Here is a 6,039-nt window from a genome sequence, read left to right on the forward strand (position 1 = left end):
TTCCCTATAAAAACCAAACTTATAATGCCAGGTGCTCTAAAAGTACAGAGAAGTATACTTTTATTTATCATTAAACCTATCTGTAAGAAAAAACTTCACTCTCTGTTTTCTCTACAGTATATTATTTTATTGCTTTATTATAAAAACATGCGATTGCAATTTTGCTATTCATTTGAACACTTAAAAATTCAAATGGAAAATTATGGTCAACTGTAACAATGATTGCATGTTTTCCACTGACATGCTCTTTCCACCTCTCTCTTCTGTTTTCCACTATTATCAATTCAAAATTAGTTTTATTGTTCCTGTAAATATTTTGTAAACCACTTAAAATTGTTTTGGGGATAAAGATAGTTAATTTTTAAAATGATGATCTTCCAGTGGTATTTCCAAATCTTGTTTGTCTTTGACATTATGAATATTTAGCTCTTTTACTATAAATCCAAATCAATGAGCTAATCATTGAGTATTATGGGATACTATTTATTTTTTAAAAGTGTGTATTTCAATGTAATGTCTATAAAAGCAACAGTCATAGGTTTTTTTTAATATATAATTTCTGTTCTTATTCATTTATTTATTTTAGTTTGGCCACAAGGCATGTGGGATCTTAGTTCCCAGACTAGGGATCCTGATTCCCCTGTTGTGGAATCAGGGAAACTAAACCACTGGACCACCACCAAGGAAGTTCCAGTAGTCATAAGTTTTATTCAGATTTTCCAACTTGGAGAAAAGAATCATTAAACTGATCTTTCTGTCCAGGAACACCCAAGAGATAAGAAGTAGGTATATCTGGCACTCATGTTCCAGCTAGGAGTTTTGTACATTTAGTGGACATTTAGACTACTTCCGTGTCCTGGCTGTTGTAAATAGTGCTGCAGGGAACATTGGGGTCCATGTGTCTTTTTGAATTATGGTTTTCTCAGGGTATATGCCCAGTAGTGGAATTCTTCGGTCAATGGCAGGCCTTCTTTTTTAGTTTCTTAAGGAACCTTCATACTGGTCTGAACAGTGGCTATGTCAATTTAAGTTCCCACCAACAGTGCAAGAGGGTTCCCTTTTCTCCATACCTTCTCTAGTGTTTTTTGTTTGAAGATATTTTGATGATGGCCAGAGAGCTAGTGGGAACCTGCTATAAAACACAGGGAGCTCAACTCAGTGCTCTGTGGTGAACTAGACGATGGGATGTCAGGGGTCGGAGGGAGGAGGTGTATGCATACATATAGCTGATCCACTTCGTTACACAGTAAAAACTAGCACAATAGTGAATAGCGATGATATTCCAATGAAGGAAAAAAGAAAAATCTTGTACATTGATGTTAGATTGCTTCTTTTCTTCCTGTTGATTTTGAGAGTTCCTTGCATAATCTTTCTGTATATCTCTTATTTGAAACGTGTGACTTTCAAACATTTTCCCTTTTAGCTTGTATTTTCTATTTGGGCTTCCCTGATAGCTCATTTAGTAAAGAATCCACCTGCAATAAAGGAGACCTTGGCTTGATTCCTGGGTCATAGGCTACCCACTCCAATATTCTTAGGCTTCCCTTGTGACTCAGCTAGTAAAGAATCTCCCTGAAATGAGGGAGACCTGGGTTTGATCCCTGGGTTGGGAAGATCCCCTGGAGAAGGGAAAGGCTACCCACTCCAGTATTCTGGTCTGGAGAATTCCATGGACTGTATGGGGTCACAAAGAGTAGGACACAACTGAGTGAATTTCACTTTCACTTGATATTTGTAAAGACGGTTAGCACAACTTACTCCTCCTTTAGAGACCTTTCAAAAACATTTTACTGACTTTATCTTAATAATAAAATTTTAGATGTAGGAGCTTATTAGGACTGTATGAAAATTCAAAACAAAAAATAGATTGAAAAAAAGTACAGATCAGTACAGATACAGGTATTATTAACAATGTCTTTTGAAATCATTTTTATTTTTGGGCTACTATTTTAAGTAATGATGAAGGGGTATTACTTGTTATGAACCAAGTTATAAGAAAAGTTCAAGGCCTGCAGGTTTAACAATGTTTTTACATGCCAGAATTAGACAACAACAAAATTGACTACAAAATGAAACATTATTTAAAATGCAAGAGATGTGTCTGATAACTGCTTTCAGATCATCAAATTCCTAGCTGTGGAATATCATAATTATGAAAGCCACACTTACAGAAACACACAATTCTTTTTTTTTTTTTTTTTTTAATATCAAGAGGTCATTCCAGGGCCTTTCTTACTATTTTTCCCGTTGACATTGTGGATATATTAAATTCTTGCAAAATGCTTATGAAATGTGTCTATATTCACAGCTGTCTACATCCATAGTTCAGTTCAGCTTAGTCTCTCAGTCGTGTCCAATTCTTTGCGACCCCATGAATCACAGCACGCCAGGCCTCCCTGTCCATCACCAACTCCCGGAGTTTACTCAAACTCATGTCCATAGAGTCGGTGATGCCATCCAGCCATCTCATCCTCTGTTGTTCCCTTCTCCCCCTGCCCCTAATCCCTCCCAGCATCAGGGTCTTTTCCAATGAGTCAACTCTTCGCATGAGGTGGCCAAAGTATTGGAGTTTCAGCTTCAGCATCAGTCCTTCCAATGAACCCCCAGGATTGATCTCCTTTAGGATGGACTGGTTGGATCTCCTTGCAGTCCAAGGGACTCTCAAGAGTCTTCTCCAGCACCACAGAAGTTGGATGTGTCTACATCCACAGAAGTTCAGAAATTGGATGAAGTTGTGTTGAATGCATGCACAGAAAAGAAAAACACACTTCCCTTGGAACATCCAAAATGTCAGTCATAACACACACATTAAAAGTATTAAAACCTGATATTATTCAGCTGCTAAAAAGAATGAAGTGATGTCATTTGCAACATGGATGAATCTAGAGATTGTCATACTGAGTGAAGTCAGACATAGAGGAATATTGTGTGATATCATTTACATGCAGAATTAAAAAAAAAAGAAAAGATGTGAGGAACACACTGCTATATTTAAAATGGATGTTGAATGAAGACCTACATACTGCACAGGGAATGCTGCTCAATGTTATGTAACAGTGTAAATGGGGAAAGAGTTTGAAACAGAAAAGGTACATGTATATATATAGTTGAATCACTTGCTTTACACATGACAATTTGTGAATTTAGGGAATGGCACTATTTCCTTGACGCTGTGATTCCTGCTTTCCTAAATTTCCAAAATAAAACTACTATCATCATCCTTATCATCACTATTATAATCCTCATCCTAGGTTACATTATGGACTATATATAAAAGTATATAAACATACTAAACATTTAAGTAGAAGGTATACATGCATTTAGACACTATGAATAAAATGTATAAAGAACTGAACCTAGTATATCACATTTACTGCCTAGATATTAAAGGAAGCAAATGGACTGAGAAGTGAAATATAACTAGCTTCACAACAAGAGCTAACATTGCCTTATGCGCATGTGCACAATTATAAGTAAATCAACAAAAGAGCATTAACTGGCAAAAGAACTGTCAGCAGAAGTATTCTCTAAATGAGTTGCTGATTGTGTTTATGTGTGTGTGTGCTCAGTCACTCAGTCATGTCTAACTCTTTGTGTCTGCCTGGACTGTAGCCCACCAGGCCCCTCTGTTCATGGAATTTCACAGGCAAGAAGACTGGAGTGAGTTGCCATTTCCTGTTCCAGGGGATCTTCCTAACCCAGGGATTGAACTCGTGTCTCTTGGATCTCCTGCATTGGCAGGCAGATTCTTTACCACCATGACATCTGAATGGAATTAGGAGGATACCTGTTAATGATTCTATTGACAGATGCTCATTTTCCTTGAGAATATCAGTTCAAAGATTTAAAAATTATATCACTTAGAGAAGGTTAAAACTATGGAGGATTAGGCAAGGCACACTAATGTAAATGCAACTGTGGAAACTTTGTGTAATTCGGAAAAGAACTTCTAGCATTTTCTTCACATTAAAAATGCATATATTTGATTTTTAAAATATGAATTAGCATTGGGGTAGTTTGGAAGTCAGTGATGAAATAATTCAAAGCAGATTATATTGGGGTCAAAATTGCTACATAGAATATAGAAATATGTACAAAGTAAAAGGGTTGAGACAAACAGGGAGATTCTTCTACAACATGCAGTTAGGAAGAGTACTCAGTACATGAAAGATTTTCTTTTGTTATGATGATTGAGGTAATTCTTCATGAAGGTACAGTGGGCTAAGTAAACATAGTTCTAGTGTCTAATGATTCTTTGAAGTTTCTAGATTTTGCCAGAATTCTGACATAGGGCAAGGTAATATGCATTTGTTCATTCACTTGTTCAATTCCTCCTTCAAATAGTCATTACTTAACTGCTACTGGTCAGTTTCCATGCAATTGAATCAAAAAAATGCCAACAGTAGAAGTGGAAAAATAGAAGCTGTGATTTAGGTAAGGAATCTTGCATGTTTTAAGGTATATTTAAGCCAAAAGTCTTAAGAGCTTGAATTCTATTTTGTTTTATTATAAAGTATGTCATGAACATTGTTCTTTATTCACAATACAGGATTACTTAGGTATGAAATACTGAAGACACTTTGACTAAATATCCTGCCAGGCACCTCTATCTGTGGGGATTCTCCAGGCAAGAATACTGGAGTGTGTAGCCATTCCCAGGGGATCTTCCCAAATCAGGGATCAAACCCAGGTCTCTCACACTGCAGGCAGATTCTTTACCATCTGAGTCACCAGGGAAGCCCAAAAAATATTTAAGCACAGTCAACTGTGGGTTATTTTAAAGTATCTAAAAGTATCTTATAAGCTAGAAATAGTTAAGTTTCTAAGGGGAAAATATAGATATTTAAAATCTTTCTCTGATAACTGTGTGACAAACAGCTAAAACATTTATAAATATATTCATCACACTATATTTATATGTTTTCAGTCACTCAGTGGCATCCAATTCTTTGTGACCCCATGGACTGCAGCAAGCCAGGCCTCCCTGTCCATCACCAACTCCCAGAGTTTGCTCAAACTCATGTCCATTGAGTCGGTGATGCCATCCAACCATCCCATCCTCTGTCATCCCATCTCCTCCTGCCTCCAATCTATATTTTGAGTAACAATTTCCTCAGTGCTGCAATCACATCCTTGTTCCGAAGGCTGTATATCATGGGATTGATCATCGGAGTCACTATGGTGCAGAACGAGAGCAGTCTATCAGTTCCTGCAGAATGACTGGATGTGGGCCTTAAGTAGGTAATAGTAGCAGATCCAAAGAATAAAAGCACAACCAACAGGTGAGAAGAACAGGTGGAGACGGCTTTGGCTCTGCTGGCTGTTGGCAACCTCAGAATAGTGCAGATGATTTTACTGTGAGAGGCAAGTATTAACATAGAAGGCACTGCAGCAACCAGCAGAGCTACTGCATAGACTGAGAGCTCATGTGCCAAAGTGTCTCTGCAGGCCAGCTTCAGAATCAGGGGAATGTCACAGAAGAAGTGGTTAATCTGGTTCGAAGGACAGAAACGCAGAGAGAAGATCTGGCACATTTGCCCTATCTGCACTGGAATTCCACTGACTCAGGAGCCCACAGCCAGCTGGAGGCACACCTTTGGGGTCACGACCAGGGGATAGTGCAGAGGGTCACAGACGGCCACACAGCGGTCATAGGCCATCACCACCAGGAGGAAGCACTCAGTGGTTCCGAGGATAAGGAAGAAGCACATTTGGGTGCCACAGTCCAGGATAGATATCCTTCTGTCCTGAGTCCAAAGGTTCACCAGAATCCTAGGGAGAGTGATGGACACATAACAGATTTCCAAGGAGGAAAAGTTTGCCAGGAAAAAAATACATGGGTTTGTGCAGTGCTGGGTTAAGCCTAGTTAGTATTATTATGAGACTATTTCCAGTTAAGATAATGATGTAAATGATGGAGAACACCCGAAATAGCAACCCTTGGAGGTTTGGAAGGTCAGAAAACCCCAGGAGAACAAGTTGTATCACTCTGGATACATTGTCTTCTACTTCCATCTCTTCATATTTCATCTGTGGGAA

At 38.3% G+C, this 6,039-nt stretch overlaps 1 pseudogene; it reads right to left on the reverse strand.

The window, feature by feature from the left end:
• Window positions 1–5,090: 5,090 nt before the first annotated feature.
• Window positions 5,091–6,039, reverse strand: LOC133047007 (olfactory receptor 10AG1-like; annotated as a pseudogene).

This window comes from Dama dama, chromosome 26 (assembly GCF_033118175.1).
Source record: "Dama dama isolate Ldn47 chromosome 26, ASM3311817v1, whole genome shotgun sequence".
Classification (NCBI taxonomy): domain Eukaryota; kingdom Metazoa; phylum Chordata; class Mammalia; order Artiodactyla; family Cervidae; genus Dama; species Dama dama.